Source organism: Artibeus jamaicensis, unplaced genomic scaffold (assembly GCF_021234435.1).
Source record: "Artibeus jamaicensis isolate MK-2021 breed Jamaican fruit bat unplaced genomic scaffold, CSHL_Jam_final contig_2170, whole genome shotgun sequence".
NCBI lineage: Eukaryota > Metazoa > Chordata > Mammalia > Chiroptera > Phyllostomidae > Artibeus > Artibeus jamaicensis.
Window position 1 is genome coordinate 5,478,416 of NW_026521445.1, and position 24,609 is coordinate 5,503,024.

The 24,609-nt window shown below is 38.4% G+C and overlaps 1 protein-coding gene and 1 non-coding gene across 2 annotated transcripts in view; one reads left to right on the forward strand and one right to left on the reverse strand.

Annotated features, from left to right (window-relative positions):
- The window catches only part of SYT14 (synaptotagmin 14), a 162,450-nt gene that overhangs the window by 43,938 nt on the left and 93,903 nt on the right, over window positions 1-24,609 (reverse strand). The window lies entirely within an intron of this gene.
- Window positions 19,832-19,938, forward strand: LOC119043108 (U6 spliceosomal RNA). The gene has a single exon (XR_005081364.2). It is a non-coding gene; the product is annotated as a U6 spliceosomal RNA (small nuclear RNA).

Below are 24,609 nucleotides of genomic sequence, written 5' to 3' on the forward strand. Positions count from 1 at the left end.
GTAGAACATTTTCTAGAATAGACCGTACGTCCGGCCACAAAACAAGTCTTAGCAAATTAAAGAAGACTGAAATCACACCAAATACTGGCTCTGACTACGAGGGCAAGACCAGAAATTAATAACAAGAGAAAACTGGAGGGTTCACAGACACATGGATATTAAACAACTCTCTCCTGAACAACCAATGGATCAAAGAATTAGAAATAAAGTTTCTGGAGTTATGAAACAATGCTTAACATCACTAATTGCCAGAAAATGCCAATCAAAAGCACAGTGAAATATCACCTCACACTTGATAGAACAGATATTATAAAAGACAACAGATGCTGGCAAGGATGTGAAATAAAGGGAACCCTGGTGCACTGATGGTGGGAATGTGAAGTGGTATAGCCATTATAGAAAACAGCATAGAAGTTCTTTAAAAAAACTATTACACGATTCCACTTCTGGGTTTGTATCTGAAAAGATAACATCTCTATCTGGAAGAGATATTTGCACACTCTTGCTCAATGCAGCATTCTTCACAATAGTCATGACATGGAAACAAATGTCCAAAGACAAGTGGGCAGATAAAGAAAATGTCTCACACACACATACACACACGCGGGAATATTGTACAGCCTTAAAAATGAAGGAAATCCTGCCAGGACACCATGCACAGGCCTTGAGGACGTTACGTTAGGTGCAGTCAGTCATTCAAGCGCCGTGTCCTCTCTCTCCCAAGAGGAACCCAAACCACTGAAATCAGAAGCAAGAGCAGGAGGGTTGAGGGTTGAGGGTTGGGGGAGAAGGGAGATGCTGGTCAAAGGGTGCAAACTTCTAGCTGTAAAGTGAGTAGGTCCCAGGGACCGAATGTGCAGCATGGCGACCGTCGTTAGGTACTAGGTTGGATGACAAAAAACTGCTGCGAATAGACCTCAAATGTTCTCATCGTGACGACAAAATGGTGAGTATGTGAGGTAAAGGATGTGCTAACTAACCTTATGGTGGGAAGCCTTTCACTCTGTATATGAGAATCAAATCATCACAATGTAAATACATCTTAAACCTCCACAATGTTGTATGTCAATCATACCTCAACAAAGGTGGAAATGAGACAGAATCCACAGGGCAAACAATCAAGGCTGTTCAGGTGCTACAGGCTCCTGCAGAACTTTCTGAAGATAAACTCTGGCCCAATTCCTGCCAGTTTTGGATTCGACAGGTCTAAGTGGGAGACTGTTCATTTTTATTTAAAAAAAAAAGACAAGCAGACTAGTGTAATCAGGACCAGGAATCACACTTTTTAGGATTTAGCTCAGAGCCAATTAAGCATACCGGAAAGACACTAATTGTGTGAAACACAGAATTCAATATTCCTAAAGGGATGTACTGAAAAGAACCATATTTTGCAGTATAATGTGCACTTTTTTGCCCAAGTTTCTGAGGGAAAAATAATGATGTACATTATACATGGGTAATACTAATTATGTATATAAATGTTTCTCGTTCTTTTATTTAAGCGCATGCATTAAAAGTGTATCTCTGGAAAGCAGTATCTATATGCAAAATAATATTCTGGAGTATGATAATCAGTTTTGTTTCTAAATATAAATAAGTAAATAATTGAATTAAAAGATTAAAATGAAGTTTTTTGCCTGAAAGTTTAGGCCAAAAATGTGGGTGTGCATTATACATGGTAACATATTATATATAGCAAAATACAGTATGTTTGATTTTGAGGTATTTTCAAATTGATTAAAATAGAATTTCACCCATGGTGTGGCCAATCACTAGAGTTTTAATGAATTTTGCCCTGGGTGGTGTGGCTCAGTGGATTGAGTGTGGGCCTGCAAACCAACTAGTTACCAGTTCGGTTCCCAGTCAGGGCACAAGCCTGGGTTGCAGGCCAGGTCCCCAGCAGGGGTTGTGGGAGAGGCAACCACACACTGATGTTTCTCTGTCTTTCTCGTTCCCTTCTCCTCTGTCTGGAAGTAAATAAATAAAATTAATATAGTAGAACTTATATAAAATAAATGTAAATTTTTGAAGTTTTAATTTTACACTAGTACAGTATAGACCACAGGTGGCAAATAAAATATTTTTTTTAAGATTTTACTTATTTATCTTTGGAGGGGAAGGGAAGGAGAGAGGGAGAGAAACATCAATGTATGGTTGCCTCTCGTGCACCCCCTGCTGGGAACTGGCCTGCAACCCAGGCATGTGCCCTGACTGGGAACTGAACCATGATCCTTTGGTTCGCAGGCCCGCACTCAATCCACTGAGCTACACCAGCCTGGGAAATAAATACAATCTTTTAAAAAGTAATGGGATTATATTTTAAGACATTTAAATAAACATTATATTGATATTAGTTGGTTATCTCCTTAGAAGCCAATCATCACTTCCTTCCATTAGTGAAGGTATTTCTTTCTATCTCTTATCTAATGTCCTTTGGGAGGGGATCCATTGCCACTGCAGGGCTTAACAAGTTCACCAGTGCAGCCCATCCCCATGTAGCCCAGTGATCGGTTCTGGGATGGGCATGTAACTTAGTGAGAAAAAGTTCACAGAGGTGCACTGTGTGATACCTGATTATGAAGTTGATACACAGAAGACAGGGTGGAGGAGGGGAGCTGACAGAGAGAGAAACCAACACCTTAGAGATATCACTGAGTCACTGGATCAAGCCATGCCTGAAGACAGCCCTACCCTCTGGAACTTGCATATTGCATTCTGGTTTGCATTCACTTGAAATTGATAAAATCTTAACCAATGCAAATATTTACTCAATGTAATCTCTGACTCTTCATGAGTAATTTCAATTAATTAAATGAGGGTGTGAAATTTTCTAAAAAGACAACTTCTCTTCATATTTTTACTATCATTTTCCTGACACCTCTTTACAATTTTACTCCCCTGACTACTTTTCTGAGAGCCCAAAGAACATACAATACTAAATATTTGAAAATTAAAGCAAACTGTAAATATGTATGCAATGTAATGTACACACATATATTAAGACATTAATAGTCAAAAGGAGAATATTTCATATGTTTGACCTCAATGAAAAAGTGGCATAAACCTTAAAAGATATTTAGTATGGTCTATACCAGGGGGGTCAAACTCATTCTCACCGGGGGCCACATCAGCCTCCTGGTTGCCTTCAAAGGGCTGAATGTAACTTTAGGACTGCATAAATGTAACTACTCCTTAACTGGGGCAAGGAGCTCAGCACCGCCACAGGGTAAAAACAAGGTGGAGGGCTGATTTGGCCGGTGTGCCTTGTGATTGCCACCTGCGGTCTATACTGTACTAGTGTAAAATTAAAACTTCAAAAATTTACATTTGTTTTATACAAGTTCTACTATATTAATACGACTATCCGTGTCAAAAATGAGAAATATTTCATCCATCTATAATGTTAATGGGGACAAATGGATTGTGAAGACAATGAACTGTGTATTCCCACCAAAAATTAAACTGTTTTTTTTTAAACAGGTAGAAGATGAAAGTAGTGGTGGATGGTAGTAGTAATGTAGTGATGAGGATGATGAAGAAATTAAGTACAACTAATATTTATTGAGTGCTTACTAAGTCCCAGGTACTGTGTAACTTCTTTATACTAATTTTAATCTTAAAAACCCTCTCACTAAGGCATTAGGACAATGATGCTTTTAGTTTAAATTTATGAATGCCTTGAGTTTCAAATTTCATTTCTTAAACTTTAAAATGACAATGACAATTCTCTTATGTCCTCAGACAGACTATTTGAAGACTAGTTCTGAGTCGAATTTTGAATGTTATGAACAATTTAATGACAAATGAAGTAGCAAAAAAGATTTATGTGTTCATTAAAATATGAATACGGAAGGATATTTCTGAGTCTTAATGCAACGCACAGTGAATTCTCCAGCTACCTGGGTTATTGCACGTGGTGTTATTACTGTTGTTTTGCACGCATCCTCACAAGAGCATTCAAAGCAGCTCCCAGGAAATGAAATGTTAACAGCTACAGAAACAGCAACGTCTTTATCACTTTATCGTGATGTATACTGCTTTGGAACAAGTTTGTAAGTGCTATCTTCACTGCCTACCTATGTGATGTTGCAGAGTGAACTTCAGGAAAGTCCGGGTGGGACTATCCTCTAAAGATGGCCTTGAGGACTGTTAATGCGCCACCTGGCATACATTCCCAAACTTGTGTTGCTAAGGAGGCCCAGGAAATACTGAATTTGTTGATTTATGAAAATGGAGTTCTAATGTCTCAGTGCTACCATAAACTTTGTTTAAATAAACTGAATCCAACGTCTGATGAAATACAGAAAAGAGACAAAAATATATTCTCTGAACTTACCCCAAAGTTCATACACCCCTCAGCTCATTCACATCCACAATGTTTTCGGAGAAAACACTATATACCAACGGTCTTAAAATTTTAGTTTATTCAATGATCACTTGGGAAATTTGTTTAAAAGGAAGATTTCTAGGTTGTTTCTCAGTGGTTATGATTCACTAGATATGGTTAAAAGTACTCTGGGAGATTCTGATACAAATCATGTAGCAATTCTGCTTTTAAACTGTAAGAAAGAGGGCTAAGTGGTAGATGTTCCAGAACATTTTAGCTTTTAACTTTGTATTTCAAATATTCATTTTGTGGAGTGGAATTTCTAGTATGTATGTAGGAATGTGAACCCAAAGGTAAAAAAAAATGTCAAGTTCTTATTAGAAAAAAGATAAAAATAGATTAGAGTGAAGAGAGAAAGAAATGCTATATAAGAGTTGTAAATTTCTGCTTGCTCTAACAGTATCAGACAGCTGTTCACTAGTGAAGAGACTACATTTATAAATCGACTTTGAAATTATCATAATAGCTTTTAAATATAAAATGTATACTTGGAAAGAGGAGAGAAATTTAAAGGAGAAATCATGTGTTTTATATATATTCTTCCAAAAGATTTTAAAAGCATAATTGCAAACTCATGAAAATGCAAACTTGAAGCTTGCCACCAAATTCCCTGGTTGTAAACCACCGTGAACACTGCTGGCTGCCCACTCGGCAGCCAGTCCCAACCTCTTTACTTCCTGCTGGAGGAGCGCTCCGCTCACTGTGGATAGTAACATACCAGGCACTCAGGCAGAGGCCATGAGCACGGGACCCAATTGGGGCCAACAGCACCTACGAGGAACTTTTCCAAGGGCCTCCACAGTAGCCGTGAGCAGTAACACAGCTACACACACACCGCTGCCTCCACCGTGTATTCCTCAGTGGATGGTCTCCTCATGGACTCCCGGGGCGAGGGGGGGGGCGCCCATTTCCAGACTGCCAGAGCCCCTGCCAGGGCAGTGAGGGCGGGGATGGGAAGTAGGCCTTATTTTCCAATAAAAAGAAAGCCTAAATAGTGCTTAAATTCCCCTAGAATCTTTAGTGCTTTCAAAATATTTAGCCTTCACCCAAACTTCTGACACTGACTTGTAAATGAACTTTGGACCTCTATGTAAAAACAGGCATACAACACGTTCAACAGGCGTGTGCGGGCGGAAACATGCTTCGCTGTCTCACCCGTTTTAAACACTCAGACCTCTGTTCCGAGAACCGCACTCACTAAGGAACACATCAGCACAGGCCTCTAGTTTTACATGTGTAACCAACACAATTTAGTAAACTGTTACACTAATCTGAGCCGTGAGATTTTAGGATTGTTAATGAGTTAACATATTTCACAATACATTCTAGGGTTCAGACTCATAGGTACGGAAGGAAATGAAAGAAATGACCAAGAAATGTAACAGTTCCAAAAACATAAACATTTAAAGAGAAATGGCACAGAGTAATCGAGAAGAATTCGGCATTGTTTCATGAAATAAGTTTGGTTGTGGTTACGCTTAGTAGGATACCAGGGCTGATTATGAAAAAGTACTTTGAGATTTCACTTCTGGATCTATTTTACATTGGATTCTTTTTCCTCAAAATCGCAATCTTGACGTTTTAGAGCTTCTCAGATTTTTACGTCGAATAAAATTAAAGTATATGGGAGTAAAGACACGTTCGTACTTTGAAGTTGGTCCTATCAACAACATCCCTAGACTAATCCAACCCTCTTTTGGGTCAAAATTAGTCATCTAAGATTAAGGATAAATAGAGCCCAGAACTGCTAACAGCACAAACTGTGGAGGCAGATGAATTTAAACCCCTGTTCGGCAACTTCCTAAGCATATGACCCTGGCAATTCAGTCAACCTTTCTGCGCCTGCTTTCTCAGCTACAAATTAAGGCTAAAAGTTAACTATTGTTAGAGGTAATTGTGAGGATTAAATAAATTAATGTACATCAAGTGCTTAAATTTGTACCCAGCACAAAGTAAATGAATGTTACTTTTCTTTTTCCTCTTCTACTAATGAAATGAAATTATTCTCAGAAATTATGTTAAACTATTTTAACTAGAATCAAACCTTAATTATAACTGACAGTGAACTACCTTGATATAAGTTTTAAAATCTGAAAAAATCTCAGATCCCTTATTCCAGCATTAACACCAAGCCTTAACTGTGAACTGGGTCGGTCGGGGCTCCGTGAAGGAACCAGAAATCTCTGCAGGCAGAAGGGAGAGGTTTCATTCAGAAATCGGGTGCTCACAAAATGGTGAGAAGAGCTGGAGGAACAGGGTAGAGGCTGGGCCTTCAGGAATGACGCCCACAGCACTGAAAAACTGACCCACAAAAGGAGCTACCAAGAAGGTGGGGAGATACGAGTTAAAAGGCAGAATTAGTTTAGTTTGATCAAGGGATCAGGAAGTCACTGCTGCCACTACAATCACCTCTTAGCATCAGGGAAGCTGGCAAGTAGCTAACAATGTTGCGAGAGGGGAAGAACGTCTTTGCTTGACCATCCCTGCCTGGAGCAGAAGGAAGAGGGCTTCTGCTGCACTTCCGCCTGCGAATCAGGCAGGAATGCCTGCACTTGGCGGAACTTGATTAGCATGTGGAACTTTGGGAGTCTGGGAAATGTACTTCTCTGAAGTACAGGAAAGAAACTGGAAAGGTTTGGGAATACTTCTGGATTGCCAAGCCATCAAATGTAACGCAGTGACTTCAGGATACTTACTGAAAGATACTGTTCTCTGTAAAACAGGGAAAAGTAATTTACCCACAACAGTGTTGTGATGGGGTATAAGGAGGTAATAAATACAAAACACTTAACGTAGTGAGGATAACTTCACCCTTGCAATTCTGAAGCCTTCGCTTCACTGTCTTCTAGCATCCAACTTTGTGGCTGAGATTCTGATGCCATTCTAATCTTCATTCGTTTTTATATTACCTGGGACCTCTTGGGCGTTTCTCTTTACCCTTGGTGGTCTGAAATTTCACAATTTTGGAACAGGTGTGTCTAAGTCCAAGTCTCTACATTTGGAGACTCAAGCCCTTTAGCTTTGGTAAGTTTTCTGGGTTTTTTTTCAACTGCAGTTCATATTCACTATTATTCTCTATTAGTTGCAGATGTACAGAGACGTGGTTGGAAAATCATGTCCTTACAGCGTGGACCCCTGCTGCTTCAAGTACCCACCTGCCCCCACACACAGTTGTCACGCAATCACTGATTCTGTCTCCTGCGTGTAATCTGCTCCTCTGTGGCTATTCTGTAACCACCAATTAGTACTGCTTTACACCCTCACCTTTTTCTCCCAGCCCTCCGACCCCCACCCCCTGACAACTGTCAGTATGTCCTCTATATCTGGGTCTGTTCCAACTTTCATTGTTTATTTTATCTGATTCTCATATTACAATACAACTTCCTTCCCTCAGTTTTATGAAATCACCTCGGAGACATGTTATAAATCTTCCTAAGTTGTCTAAGTCTCAAATTTTTTTAGTCTTATCATCTATTTTTTTTTGACTCTATTTTTATTTTCTGTGTCTGGAGGTTTTTCTCATTTCTATCTTACAACTAAGGGTCAGAAAACTGTTTCTGTAAATACTTTTGGCTTGAGGAGCCATATGATCGCATTACACCACACTCTGTTGCAGTACAAAAGCAGTCACAGACAATATGCAAACGAGTGGACAAAGCTATGTTGCAATAAAACTTTATCTCCAAAGACAGGTGGTGAACTGGATTCAGCCATGGCCTAGTTTGCCAATCCCTGCACTGACTCTCCGACTACATGTTTAATTTCGGCAATCACATTTGTAATTTACAGAAGCCTGTCTTTCAACTGTTCCTTTTTCAGAGTACTCTTAAAAAAAAAAAAAAGATCTTCCTACAATGTAAGGCATTACATTTTGCAATATCTTACCAATTTTTTCTCAAAAAGACTAATTAGAATTAGTTTAAAATTTTTTCATCTCCCCCTATTATACTCACCCTGGAGGGTTAATTAAAATAAAAAGTTTGTTTATTCCGGGTTTTCTCTTTCCTGTTGGAGGTTTCCCCTTAGTGTCTCCTGAGTCACCATGAAGGATGGTCCCTAAAAAGCTGACCCCCAACCCTACACTTTCGGGCAGTGTGTTCACTGGTGAGCATACATGTGATTAGATGGGCTCCAGGCAGTTTCCGTGAGGAATCCTTAATGTAAGTGTGAGGTGGTCTTTGCCTAGAAGCACCGAATTTTCCCAGAGAAGAAACCTCTGATAGTTACTGGCCAAGGTCTAGTCACAAACCTGCCACTACGCGTGCCAGATGGAAACAGGACGACACATTTTACGGACTGTTAGTGACTCTCGCTTTTAACCCTGACTCGTGGTATCCGCCACTCAGAAACAGGTACGGTCCTGAGGGTCAGATTAGCTCTTTCCCCCTTTTCACGCGCACCTTTTACTGGGTTTTCCCCATTGTGCTCAGGCAGCCACCACCCTCTGTCCACAACCTCATCCAGAAACTGATGTCTCACTTCTGCTAATGCCTTCATTCCAGTTTGCCTTGACCTTGTGAATAAACATATTAACATGTATATGTGTGTACGTATTTTTGTAAACTATGATGCTACCATTTTAGTGGAGGTTACAGGAAGGAGAGGAAATAAATGTACGTGGTCAATCCATTATCTTTAACCGTAAGGATAAACAAACTGTTCTTTGCGTTTTCCTCTGGTGCCAGTTTAGGCAAACTTGTTTGATGTACCCTGAAATCTGCCACATATTTAAGTTTGTCAAGTCCAATAATGTTTTTCTAAGTTAAGAATCTGGATTCAGAAATTGTAATAACTGGACAAGGCTAAGTATTTAGAAATGGCTTTGCTATGCAAATGTACTACTTAAGATTTACAGGAAAATGTTTTGCTCTAAGAGAGCAAATTTTTATACCATAAAAGCAAAACTTTACTTACAAACTACTGATAAGTAAATTATAAATAATGTTAATCTACAGTAATATCAGTCGAGTGACTTTTTGTATGGAATATGGATTACAATTATTCACGGCCTCCCACTCTGGACATCACATGACTTTAGACCGGAAGTCAGCGGTGACATGCTCAAACTGGATACTGCTTGTGGCCTGCTTTGTTGGTTTTTTTTAAACAGCTAAGAATGGTTTTATATTCTTCAAAACAGGACTAACAAGAAAAAAAGAAGAATATGCAATGGAGACCACAGGTGGCCTACAAAGCCTAAAATAATGAACTCTGACACCATACAGAGAAAGTTCGCCAACCCCTGCTTTAGATGCTGAAATGTCAGCAAAAGGGATAATGTCAACTTTTGGGCAGAAGCTCTAAGAGACAAGGATCAGTTTGCTACATCCTCTGACAACCAGCAAAGTTTTAGAAAGAACCTCTCCCACCAGGTGGATCCCACAGTGACGACCACAGGAACAGAGCTGTACACACTTTGTTCCCACAGTGACCCACAGTGGACACGAAGCACAAGTATAAAAACAAACCTTTGCTGGTTATAAGCCACTAAAAGTCTCAGGGTTCGTTATCTCAGAACAACTTAGCCTAAGCTGCCTGATATATTTTGCTAATGTATGAGTTACTCCTTATGCCTGAAAATATTAAAACTGCAGAAACCCAAAACACTAACTGGAAAGAACATAAGCACCCTACATCCATTGAGATGTTATTTATAATCGTCAGGATTTGGAAGGGGCCAGGTGTCCATCAGTAGATGAGTGGATAAAACAACTATGGGACATTTACACAATGGAATACTACTCAGCCATAAAAAAAGAGGAAAATTTTACCCTTCGAGACAGTATAGATGGACCTGGAGAACATTATGCTGAGTGAAACAAGCCAGGTAGAGAAAAACAAATGCCATACGATTTCACTCCTATGTGAAGTCTAATGAACAGACTGAACTAACACGCAAAACAGAGACAAACTCATGGCCAGGGAGCTGGCAGACAGCTTGGGGGCAGGTAGGTTAGGGGGTGGAGGGATCAAAGAAAAAGGAAAAAGACTCATGAACATGGACACCAGCGCGGTGATGACAGGGGTGGGGGGAAAAGGTAAAAGGGGGATATAGGGTGATGGAAAATAACAAAAATAAATAGATTTCAAAAAATTAAATAATTTATAATTCAGACTTAATAATTACTCAAAATATATTTTGAAAAAGCTGTATTTTAAAAACCTTCAAGGCTTGAATTACTAGTTGCCTGTATTGTTGCTCCCTTCTCTTCCAGATTGCTATGTTTTCTGATTTTGACACATGAAAAGCCCATCACAGTATTTTCTACTAACACCTAGCTGACATTACTTTAGAACAATAAATTTATTCACACGTGAATAAGACCCAATAAACAACATTAGTTAATATTTATCAAGTTCCTACCTTGTGCTAGAGAGGTTCTAAATTCTTTACATGGTTTCTCTCTTTTCACAAGAATTTTATGAAATGGCTGTTATTGTTATCAGCCCCTTTTACAAATGGAGAAAACGAGGAACAGAGAGGTTGTATGCACCCAACCACACACAGTGAGTAAGAAGCAGGGAACCAAAACAGATGTGAAAGCAGACACAGCAGCGCCTCTGGGTTCCCGACCTCTATGCTACACCGACCTCCCTCAGCGCAAATATAAACTCGGTCCTGAAAATCTACTAGTCACTTAATTTTATATGACAAATCATAAATGGGTTGGTATAAATAAACCATTTTTAAAACTTGAACACAACTTAGGGGACAATGCCGGCTTTCATTTCAAGTGAAACATGCCCTCCAGAATAAATGGTTTAATATGAAAAAAGCATTTATAATACATGCTGTTTTCCATGAACTAAATAGTATCTTATTCCTTTAAACATGCACTAAGTTAAAACTCAAGTATTACAACTTTACTTTTCTATCGTAGAATACTGAGATAAATAACTAATTATATGTTATACAGTTTTATTATACATTAGGTACTAAAAACTCTGTGCACCAAACTCACCAGTTTTTAGTTTCTATTAGCTCTTCTAGCTTTCTCTACTAGTACAAATGTAATGAGTCCGTTCTAAGCATCAGTTCCCCAAAGTGACATACAATAAAAAGAACACGGTAAACAGGTTCTTTACACAGCATTTACAAACAACTGTAAGGGGTAAAGGGAAGACAAAAATCATTTTTTTTTGGTAACACCAGAGAATATCTGTACTATGAAACCACAAATTAGGATAGGATGATTCAAGTTAAATTAAGAAAACCTATTTTATTTCAGATGAATTTTTTAACTATATTTTATTGATTATGCTATTACAGTTGTCCCATTTTTCCCCCTTGGCCCCACCTACCCAGCAAGACCCTATCCCTCAGGCAATCCCCACACCATAATTCATGTTCCTGGCTCATGCATGTAAGTTTTTTGGCTACTCCATTTCCTATACTGTACTTTACATCCCCATGGCTATTCTGTTAACTACCCATTCGTACTCCTTACTCTCCTCACCTCTTCACCCATTCTCTCACACCCCCCTCCCATCTGGCAACTACCAAAATGCCTTCTGTATCCATGATTGTGTGTCGGTTCTTCTAGTTTGCTTAGTTTGTTTCTTGATTCAGTTGTTGATAGATACATATTTACTGCTATTTTATTGTTCATATTTTGTTCATATTGTTCATATTATTGTTCGTAACATCTTTTTCTTAAATAAGTCCCTTTAACATTTCATGTAGTAATGGTTTGGTGATGATGAACTTTAATTTTTTCCTGTCTGAGAAGCTCTTTATCTGCCCTCGGATTCTAAATGATAACTTTGCTAGGTAGAGCAATCCTGGCTATAGGTCCCTGGTTTTCAGGATTTTGACTATTTCTTGCCAGTCCCTTCTAGCCTACAAAGTTTGAGAAATCAGCTGACAGTATTATGGGAACTCCTTTGTAGGTAATTAACTTCTTCCCTCTACCTAATTTTAAGATTCCCTTTATCTTTAACCCTCGGCATTTTAGTTATGAAGTGTCTTGGAACGGGACTTCCAAGTTCCTTCCCAGTGTCCCAATGGGACACTCCCAATGGGAGTTTGGGACACTCTGTGCTTCCTGGAATTGCATGCCTATTTCCTTTACCAAATTAGGGGCATTTTCTTTCATTATGTTTTCATATAGATTTCCAATTTCTGCTCTTTTTCTTCTCTTTCTGGACCCCTATGATGCGTATGTTGGATCTCTTGAAGTTATCTCACAAGGAGCTTATACTATCCTTTTTTTTGGATTCTTATTTCTTGTTATGATTGGTTGCTTTTTGCTTCCTTATGTTCCAAATCTGATTCTCCATTCTACTGTTGTAGAACTTCATCCATTCTAGTGTTGTTTCCCTGTAAAATGTTCTTTATTTCGATTAATGTATCTTTTGTTTCTGACTGGATCTTTTTTATGCTGTTGAGGTCCCCACTACATTCCTTGAGCATCCTTAAAACCAGTGTTAAGTAATTTTTATTGTTATTCTATTATAATTGTCCCAAATTTTCACCCTTTGCTCAACTCTGCCCATCCCACCCCCTGCTCCCACAGTCAATTCCCAGTTATCCATATCCATGAATCATTCATCAAGTTTTTCAACTAGTCCCTTCCCCTTCTTTCCACCATCATCCCCACTGTCCCCTCTAGTCATGTCAGTCTATTTCATCTTTCCATGCCTGCCTGTGGTTCTGTTTGGTTCGTTACTTTATTTTGTTCATTAGATTCCTCTTATAGATGAGATCATATAGTATCTGTCTTTCAGCAACTGGCTTATTTCACTTAGAATGACGTTCTCCATTTCCACCCATGCTGTCAAAAAGATAGGAGTTCTTTCTTTCTGCTGTGTAGTATTCCATTGTGTAAATGTACCAGTTTTTTTATCCACTCATTTACTCAGGGGCACTTAGGATGTTTCTAGCACTTGGCTATTGTAAACACAACTGCTATGAACATAGGGTTACATAAGTTCTTTTGAATTGGTCATTTGGCATTCTTAGGCTGTATCCCCAGCAGCAAAATTGCTGGGTCAAACGGCAGTTCCATTTTTAGTTTTTTGAGGAAATTCCATACTGCTTCCACAGTGGCTTCACCAGTCTGCATTCTCACCAACAGTGTACTAGCTTTCCCTTTTCTCCACATCCCTACCAGCATTTGTTGTTTGATTTACTGATGATAGCCATTATGATAGGTGTGAGGTGATACCTCATTGTGGTTTAATTTGCATCTCTCTTAATGGCTAGTGATGTTGAGCATTTTTTCTTATGTCTATGACCCACTGTTGGGAACCACCCTATCTGATTTCAGAAGCTGTAATCCCCCATGGCTAAGGCTGAGTGAGAGACCTTGGGACACTAAGACACTAAGAAGACAAAGCTTATCTCCCTAGCAGGGACACTGCCTCTACCCCCTTTTCACTTCACCCTGCTTGGCCCTGGGCCGATGACTGGTTAGCCAATGATGGGTAAAATTCCTCAAGGGAGGGATGACCTAAGACAGGCACAGTCATGAAGGAGCCCTCAGAGAAGGACTTGGGGGCTACTAGAAAAGGGGGTGATGGACCCTCACCCCTAGGCTTTGACATAGTCTGAGTCCTAATTCTGTCTGCAAGAAGTCTCCTAATCTCTTGGCTGCCTTAGTTCCCAAGCCTGACTTAAGCCTGAAACAATGACGGAGGGTGGTGCTTATCTATTGTTTCATCCTTACTGCCTGACAATGACTGATGAGCTTTATCTATATTCCTAGGTAAATTAAACCCAATAAAAGTCCATTGAGGAACAGGCTCCTGGCCCTTCTCCTTTGAGAGATCCAACACCATTCCTCCCCAAGCAGACTATGTCTTGGTAGATTTATTCTCATCCATGGTGGATGGAGGGGCTCTGTGGGCGGAGCACCCCACCCCCCAGCTCATCTGTATGTTCTCCTTGGACATAGAATAGAAGTGTCTATTCAGGTCCTTTGCCTATTTAATTGGATTGTTTTTCTTCCTGGTGTTAGGTTGTCTGAGTTCTTTATATATTTCAGAGAACAATTAAATATCAGAAACAGGAAGTAGGAAAAAATCCTATTTATTACAGCAACGAGAAAAATAAGTACCTAGGAATAAATTTAACCAAGAAGGTAAAAGACCCATACTCGGAAAACTGAGAACACTGAAGAAAGAAATTAAGGAAGATACAAATAAATGAAAGCGTATATCATGTTCATGGATTGGAAGAATTAACATCATTAAAATGTCCATACTGCCCAAAGCAATCTATAGATTCAATGCAGTTCCTATTAAAATACCAATGGCATATTTCACAGATCCAAAACAAATATTTCAAAATTCTGTATGGAAACAAAAAGACCCCAAATAGCTTCAGCAATATTGAGGAAGAACAACAAAATAGGAGGGATCACAATACCTGGTATCAAACTATACTACAAGGCCACCGTAATCAAAATAGTCTGGTACAGGTATAAGAACAAACACATGGGTCAATGAAACAAAATAGAGAACCCAGAAATAAACCCAAGGCTCTATGGTCAATTAATATTTGACAAAGGGGTCATAGCATACAGTGGGGTAAAAATACCCTATTCAGTAAATGGTGTTGAGAGAACTGGACTGGTACATGCAAAAAAATTAAAGTAGACCACCAAGTTACACCATACAGCAGAATAAACTCAAAATGGATAAAAGATATAAATACTAGTCATGGCACCATAGAAGTCCTAGAGCAAAACATAGGCAGTAAAATTTCAGATATCCCATGTAGCAGTATTTTTGCCAAATATATCTCCTAGGAAAAGGGAAATACAGGAAAAATAAACAATGGGGACTACATCAAATTAAAAAGCTTCTGCACAGCTAAAGAAAACATCATCAAAATGAAAAGGGACCAACCATATAGGAGAACATTTTTGCCAATAATACATTGCACAAGGGTTTGATCTTCAAAATACATAAAGAACTCATATGATTTAACCAGTGATCTGCATCTATCTGATAGATTGCTCACCTCTATTCTTAGTTCTTTCTCTCAAGTTTTGATCTTTTCTTTCTTTGGGTTATGCTTCTTTGTCTCATTTCACAGCCTCCTTGTGTGTGTTTGATCTTAGGTGGAGCTACCATGACTCCGTCCTGGTAGTGTGCCAAACATAGGTGTCCTGCAGGGTCCAGTGGCACAGCCCCGTCATCGCTCAGGCTGGATACTTGAGGTGCGCCATTTTTGTGGACTGAGTACACCCTCCTCTTGTAATAGAGCCTTGATTGCTTTGGCACGTCAATGGGAGGGATTTACCCAGGCCACTCAGCTCCAAGGACTGGCTGTGACCACTGGTCACCAACCTCTGCCCTCCCAGGAGGACCAGCTGTGCAGGGGCAGGGTGGTGATGCTCCGACATGGTCTGTGACTGTCCTCTGGGTGCACAGGCTCTGGGGTTTCCTGGGTATGCAGGCCAAGGTCAGCCCCTACTTATGTTCTGTCTGGGCCACCTTCTATGAGCTATAAAGTGATCTGAAATGGTGGCTATTTGCACTGAGCTTGGAGATTCCCAGGCAAAGCCAAGTTGTGAATATAGGCTGGGTGCTGCTAGTACCAGGCCTGGGGCCACTTAGCAAGAGGAACAGGGGCTGAAGACTCACTGAAGCCAGCTGTTGCTTGTTTGAGAGGATTTAGGAAGTTGTGAAGCATGAGCCGAGACTAGCTATTAATATGGAGAAGTCACTGTTAACAGTTTGGGTGGGCCTTTAAGTTGGGTGGGACGGAGCCTCAGGGGATCTCCAGAGTGGGGCAAACAGTGTTAGCCAGGTTGATGGAGGATCAGATATGGCACAACCTGCCAGCTGTATTCTGTGAGGGGAGGGCCAGAAAAGAAACAGTAGCCTCTGCCTGCCTTTCTGACTGGGAGAAAGTTCTCCCCAGCTCCCACCTTTATGCCAGACACTTCGGTTCCTCCCCTTATGCCACTGGTGCCTTTCAAGGTGCTACCCTAGTTCTGGAGCTCAGAGGTAGAATCTGAGTAAGTCTGTGTAGGGGTTCTGTAAGGGAACTGCTTGGGACTCCAGCAGTTCTTCCATCAATCCCGGCTGGTTTCTATAGCCAGAAGTTGTGGGGACTTATCTTCCTGGCACTGGACCCCTGGGCTGGGATTCCTCGTTCCCAAGGCATTCCATCCATATTTTTATCCTCCCCACAAGGATATAGGACCAGCCCATTTTACGTCTCCAGCCCTCCTACCAGGCTGGATACATGTGGTTTCTTTAATTCTTTAGTTGTCAGACTCCCATTCAGCCAGATTTCTGACAGTTATGAGTGACAGCTGTTCTATAGTTGTGATTTTGATGTGGTTGTGCAGGGATATGAGCCGTGTTTACCTATGCCACCATCTTGACCTTACATACAACTAATATTTTTATTCTACAAAGATTTTCAAATTCCTCATCACTTTTAATGATTACAACCTTGTGAAGTACAGTAAATCCTCACTTAACGTTGGTAGGTTCTGTGACTTGAAGCAAAACAATGTATAATGAAACCAACTTTACCATAGTTGGTAAATAAACAAGAGTTAAGTTCCTACAGTATCTCACCAGCGATATAACAAAATGACATTGAACTATTCGAGGACCTGACGTATTCAAGTTGAATGGTATTACTGTCCCAATTGCTAATGTGTCTGCTATGGAGAATTAGCCTCTTCAGCAGAACAGACCTTTGTCTGATTAATACCTAAAATGTATTTTGCTAGAACAGGAGCTCTTGGTAGTGAATGAGCACACACAGGCCTTGCAGGTCTATGTCATTCTCAGTGACAGAAATCGTTTCCATCTGTCCGCTTAATATAAACAGCATCAGAAATTTATATACAGGGTTATCATGTACAATTATTTTATGACCATAAGTATTCTTTGCCCTGAACAGAGTAAAATTAAATGTGAATTTCAAATAGATATTTGTCTCATTACACATCCCTACAGAATCTACAGAACAAATGTGATGATGAGACTGAAAACCCACTAATAAAAGATTCTCTTCAACTTTAATTTTTAAAACTTAAGTTCTTTTGGCCCTGGTCAAATAGCTCAGATGGTTAGAATAGTGTCCCCATACGCCAAGGTTGCCAGTTCGATTCCTAGTCAGGGCACCTAAAGAATCAACCAATGAATGCAGAGAGGAGTAGAACAACAAACAGATATTTTTCTCTGCCTGTCTCTCTCCCTTCCTTCCCCTCTCTCTCTAAAATCAATCAATCAATAATAATAATAATATAAAAATAAATTTTTGTTCTACACTTGTCCTTGTTTATAAAGGCTATATCTTACCTATTTATGATTTTCTGTTTTCAGTATTCCTTAAGCTCATATATCACCATAAGAACACAAATGCATCAAGTGTAAAACTTCTTCTTTTCTAAATTAAATTTCAAGTTATCTAGAGTAAAAACCTTTTTTTTGTAGTTAGTATTTATTAGTTCTCTTTAAATTCTCATTGCATGTCTAAATAGGCAATACTCTGGAAAAGCATCACTAAACCCTGCCAACCTCAAAACAAATGTTGCAGAAGATAGAACCCCAATTCTTTTGGAAGACATGTCCTCCATATTATTAGTTCAGATGAAAACAAACACTATAAGCAAAATTACTACTATTGGTTGGTTTGTAAAATATATTCTGATAAAATACCTTTACATATCTAGCATTTTTCAAAAATAGTACCATTTTAATAGTTTTCCAATGAAGAACCTACTTCTTAAAATTCTTTCAAGACTTTAAGTGTGAAAATTCCAAAATTAAGATTTGGGTTTTTTAAACGCATTTGCCCACTGAATACTGCCCTGCTATTTAGTATTAACATGATTGGGGAAGTGACAAGAAAAAATAAAATGTTGCTTTTCTTTGTTATTTTTTTTACTTCAAAATGGTAGACCTCAAGAACAACCTTGTTCAGTGTTATTGCTTATTATCATCTGTCCACCAAATGGTAAGACAATAAACAAGAAGCACGGTGGATCCGACTACTTTATTATTGTGAAACAACCAGAAGAAAGAGAACTGATGACGGTACTGGAAGTGCTTCTTTGAAAAAAAATACATGTAATTTCACAGCTGTTGGTAATAATAACGAGGATGGCATATACTCAGGATGTCCACCAACTTGACCCTCCAAAGGAATAATTTCTTAAATAGTGGACAATACTAAAATTCGAATGTTATGTATCTCCCCATGTTTCTGTAAGGAATATTATTTTATCACCCCTTGCTCTATTTTAATGAATTTTAATGTCCTTAATTATAGAATATGTTGCTCACTTGCACCCAAATTTGCCTATCTTACTCCAGTCTAAAATGACCAGATAGTACTTCTTTTTCCATGCAGTTTTTGTTTCAACCAACTGAAATCTGTATCTTGGAAAAGTTAATTGCATAAAACAAAATACAGCAGGAAAGGACAATACCAGTGCTTTAAGCTTATCTTTTAATTTGCTGGTTTATTTTTAATAATATACACTAAACAAAATATACAGGGCAGTACTTGGCAGTTTATAGATTAGCACTTGCTTGGATAGTTCAGCTTAAAGAATGCCAGTGAGCTGCTTGAAGTTTTTTTTTTTTTCCTTCTCTGCACTAAATATTAAAAGTTTTAGTCACAAACTTTTCAGTTTCCTCACTCAATTTCTTGCATTTTTCAAAATTTATTCAGGTTTAACATTTAAAGTTGACTTCTTTTTATCCTGCAAACTAAGAATCTAATTTATACACAAAAAGCTTCCTTTTTTGTTCTAATTTAGCCTCTCCCTTTCATTGAAAGATTTATCTGATAGCAATGCTTCTTGTGAGACTGGTTATTATTCCTCTCTACCAACAACACAGGCTCCCTCCATTTCCCCTTGAGTAACTGTCTCTCCGTGAGACTGTAACTGGTTCTGAGTAAGTGAGCCCTGACTCACTACCGCTGTTGTCTAGGGAACTGAATCACATCCCTGCAGCCTCTCCATCAGCAGTAATTTTTATCTGTGATCATTAGTTTGTCATGAAGTATTTATTTTAAATTGCTTTATGATGAAGTGTAATCTACATTTAGAAAAATGTAGATCTTTATTGATAATGGTAGTACATGAATTATAGTGAACATTAAAACAGGTAAAGCTAAGTATCAAGTGGTATTTGCTAATAATGTAGCCTAAAGTATGATCCCCAGAGGATACATGGTTCAATTACAGACAGAAGCAATAATTTACCTCTCTTAGAAATAAAAGTAATAGTACTAAAGTCAAACTAAGTTAATTCAATCCATTAACAGAAAAAATAGGCTCTTTTTGAGATACATGGATTTTAGAAATTAAAAGTTGAAATTACAAGTTATTAAAAAGAAGATGAACATTGCTGTGAGGTCTTAAGGAAGTCTGGTCACTCTCAGGAAACTGTGGTGTTATACACTCTTAGGGTGAAATCATGTCCCTAATTCATCAATTATTTAAAAATAAAATGATTCCTGTGCTCGCTTCGGCAGCACATATACTAAAATTGGAACGATACAGAGAAGATTAGCATGGCCCCTGCACAAGGATGACACGCAAATTCATGAAGCGTTCCATATTTTTGTGATCAGGATCCTCACAGAACTGGCTGATTATAGCCACAAATTAGACAAATATATGAAGGCGAAACTAATTGAAATGAATGGAACTGCGCAGGAAACCAATAGCAATGAAAAGGAAACTGGGACTCAAATCAATGAGGTGGATCAGAAGAAAGCAAATAATGGCCAAACAGAAAAGAGTCAAGAAGCAAGAATTCAAAGAAATGAGGAGAGACTTAGGAACCTCCAGGACATCTTTAAACGCTCCAACATCCGAATTATAGGGGTACCAGAAGGGGGAAAGGCACAGCCACCAGTGGAAAACTTATTTGAACAAATAATAAAGGAGAATTTTCCCAATCTGGCAAAGGAAATAGACTTCCAGGAAATCCAGGAAGCTCAGAGAGTCCCAAAGAAGTTGGACCCAAGAAGGAACACACCAAGGCACATCATAATTACATTAGCCAAGATTAAAATGAAGGAGAGAATCCTAGAAGCAGCAAGAGATAAGGGGACAGTCACCTACAAAGGAGTCCCCATCAGACTGTCAGCAGATTTCTCAAAAGAGACCTTACAGGCAAGAAGGGGCTGGAAAGAGGTATTCCAAGTCATGAAATCCAAAGACCTACAACCAAGATTGCTCTATCCAGCAAAACTTTCATTCAGAATGGAAGGACAGATAAAGTGCTTCTCAGATAAGATCAAATTCAAGGAGTTCATCATCACCAAGCCCTTATTATATGAAATTTTAAAGGGACTTATCTAAGAAAAAGAAGTTAAAGAAACATGAACAGTGAAAGGACAACAAACTCACAGTTATTAACAACCACACCTAAAACAAAAGCAAACTAAAAGGACAGCTAGATCAGGAGTGGAAACACAGAAATGAAGATCTCAATGAGGGTTAGTAACAGGGGAGTGGGAGGAGGAGAAGGGGGGAGAAGGTACAGAAAATAAGTAGCATAGACAGTAGATAGAAAATAGATGGGGGGGGCAAGAATAGCATGGGAAATATAGAATCTAAAGGACTTGAGACACATGGTCATAAACTAAAGGGGGGTAATGGTGGGGACGGGGGGTAGGGTGGAGGGGAATGAACGGGGGAATAGAACAACTGTAACAGCATAATCAATAAAAAAATAAAATAAATAAAATAAAATTATTCCTGATGTGTCCTTATTTACCCTGTGATGCATACTTATTTGATCCAGTTCCAAAAAGATTCCTAATAGGACTGTTTTGAAAGACACTGGGACCTACCTAAGTATATATATGAAACTTACAAAGAATTTGAAAATGATCAAGTTAATCTGAACATATTGATCAATTTAAAAATGTTCACTAAATGTCTATGTTCTAGGTTCTATGAAAAATACCATCTAAGTAAAACACATACACTCTCTTCTCAAAAAGTTTAAAATCTAAAAGACAGAGAACAAGTCTGATAAAAAAGAAAGCATAATTAGCTGCACACACACACAAAAAACACCAAACCCACCAGAAGCAGTAACTTAGAAACACTGTACACCATATGCACTCATTCACCCATTGATTCAGTCAACATTTATAAAGCAATAATCACCACCAAGTATTTCGTATACAAAGACAGATTAAGATCAACTAATTAAATTATATTAGAAAAAAACCAAATACATTTCTAAGAGGTGGGATTTAAATTAGGCTTTAAATAAAACCTGAGATTTAATAGTCAAATAGTTAAATTATTATTGGAATTGACATTTGGATACTCACTCTTACCACTATTATCCAGTATAGTACTGGAAGTCCTAGCCATGGCAAACAGACAAGAAAAAAATAAAAGGCATCCAAATTGGAAAGGAAGAAGTAAACTGTCACTATTTGCAGATGACATGATACTATATATAGAAGACCCTAAAGAATCCACCAAAAGTTAATAGAATTAACAAAAGAATTCAGTAAAGTAACAGGAAAAAAATTAATGTAAAGAAATCCATCATATATCCATACACTAACAATAAACAATCAGAAGAAATTAAGAAAACAACTCTATTTAAGCTGCATCAAAAAAAAAAACTACTAATAAATGTAACTAAGGAAGTGAAATAACCACAATCTGAAAAATGTAAAATGCTGAAGATAAGAGAACACAAATAAATGGAAGGATATACCATACTTATGTACTGTTAAGGATTAATATCATTAAAATGACCAGCCTACCAAAAGCAATCAACAGACTCAATGCAACCACTATTCAAAATACCAATGATAATTTAGCATAACGTAAATGAAGACAAATCCCTGATACTGGCTGTATCTTCTACTTTTAACATTCATTCTGTTAGTCTCTGAACCTCTTCACTAACACAAACTTCCATTATGTTCCTCCTTTTCAGAATCTTTTCATGATGCCTTTGGTACTTCTGACCTGTGATAAACTCTGCCAGAACTTTAGTTTCTTCTCTAAGCCCCCAGCACTTTGTTTTAATTGAAACCCGATTCTTCTCTGAGGATGTATCATCCTCTGCAGACTTTTCTTCCTATTATTCCCTCATTCCCAAAAGGCTTCAGGATCAGGAAGCAAAGTCCTCTGCTGCTTTTTCAAACACCGCTCCTCTGAAATTGTGGAAAAGAACAACTATTTTCCTTTCAGGCTCATGTTATCCTGTCCATATAAACATTTTATCCTGAAAATTTCATCTTCATTCCCTAAACATTTCTTTTTCTTTCCTCGAGAACAATGACCCTTGATTCAATCTTCTTTTACATTTCTGTTTCTACCACCATCTTTTGTGACTTCAAAATCCATGTGGATAATCCACCCCAAATCCTGGCCTTTCTTGACCAAGTTATCCATCTCCAGTGATTTCACCTTTCATTTCATCTCTGATGAGCCTTTCCACCACTGGACACTCTGGACCCTTGTCATGTCATCACATTAAGTTAAAACATTCTCCTCTCCAACCACAGTCCCTGAACCTTCCCTACTTCTTCTCCGACCACTCTTCTCATATGTGTTCCTTGGTATCTTTGGGATGTTCAGTCCACTAACCTTGCTTCCCCCTTGCCTAGCAATCCCTTTCTAGCTTCACCTCTTTCTCTACTCCACTTAGATTTCATGGCCCCTAATTTCAATAAATCTCTTGAAAATACGCTTCTCTCTGTTCATCCCAGACACATCAATTAATATCGTTCTTTAATTAACTCTCCTATAGCTTACACTGCATCTTTTTATTTTAGCATTTGCTTAGTATTTAAACATGACCAGACTCTCCTAACCTGAAAAACATCTTTCCAGAACCCCCACTTTCCAAATACTGTCCTCTCTTCATGTTTCCACAGACAAACTTGGTAGAAAACTTGTCTACATGATTGTCAGCTTGGTCTGGAATCTAGCCTGTGCAGCCTCATCAACACTGGTCCTTCTAAGGCTAGCCATTACCGCCATTCCCTGAATGCAGTGGACAGTTTGCAATACGGGTTCCATAGGCAGCATGTGACAAAGGTGATTATATCTTCCTTCGTAACTCTATTCTTGGTTTTTGTGAGATTTTACTACCTCTTTTCTCGTACACGACCCCCGCCCTTCTTCAATCTTTAAATCTAGGCATTCTGAGAGTCCACTCTTCTCCCTCCTGAGACAGTCCCACCCACTCCCTTGTCTACTTCCTGTAACTTCTCCACATTTACAGACATAAAATATGGAAACAGATTTTATAAATCTATACACATATTAAGAACCCTCCTCATTAGAACTTAAGAAAAGTTTTTCACAAGGCTGTATCTTTCCTTATTCCTTTGCTTACCCTAAAAAAAATCTCGCTAGGAACTGATCTGTTTTTTTACCTTCACTAAACTGACCAGGGTCCAAATTCCCTGACCATTCATTTCTGACTCTACTTTTTAAAAAATTGATAAATGATTTTCATAAATTACCCAAATAATACAGAAATAAATGAAGATAGAAATATAAAAATCACCTTAAACTTTACTACCCATAAATTGTTACTAAGTAAACATCTTGCAGATATCATTCTATAAATATGTACAAATAGTAGTAGAACAGAAATAATTTTATAAAAAGTGGGATCAAACTGTAGCTTTTTTTGTTTGTTTAAAGATTTTATTTATTTACCTTTAGAGGGGAAGGGAAGGAGAGAGGGAGAGAAATATCAATGTATGGTCGCCTCTCGTGCATCCCTTGCAGGGAACTGGGCTGCAGGCCAGGCATGTGCCCTGACTGGGAATGGAACCGTGGTCGTTTGGTTCGTAGGCCCAAGATCAGTCCACTGAGCTACACTAGCCAGGGCTAGCTTTTTATTTTAAAGTGCATTTTACTTTATGTAAACTTAATAAAAGGCAATGAAATAAAATTGAATTTTACATAAATATTTCTTCTTGACAGAGATTATTTTTTTAAATAAGTGATACTTCACTAAGTTAATGCTAAGGGAGCAGCCATGAAGAAAAAGAATAAATGGGGAATACCTACAGATTTGATTTACATGTTTATAGCTATATATAAAGGTATTTGCTGGAGACTTCATAAATTGGTAAAGAATATCCCACCAAGATGAAAAGGAGACTTACAGAATGTTTTGTGGGTACTCACCCACAAAGAAGTGATTTGCCCATCTAATATTCAATTTAATTTCCTAGTTATTTAGAGCAGAGGTCAGCAAACTTTTTCTGTAGAGCTAGATAGTGATATATT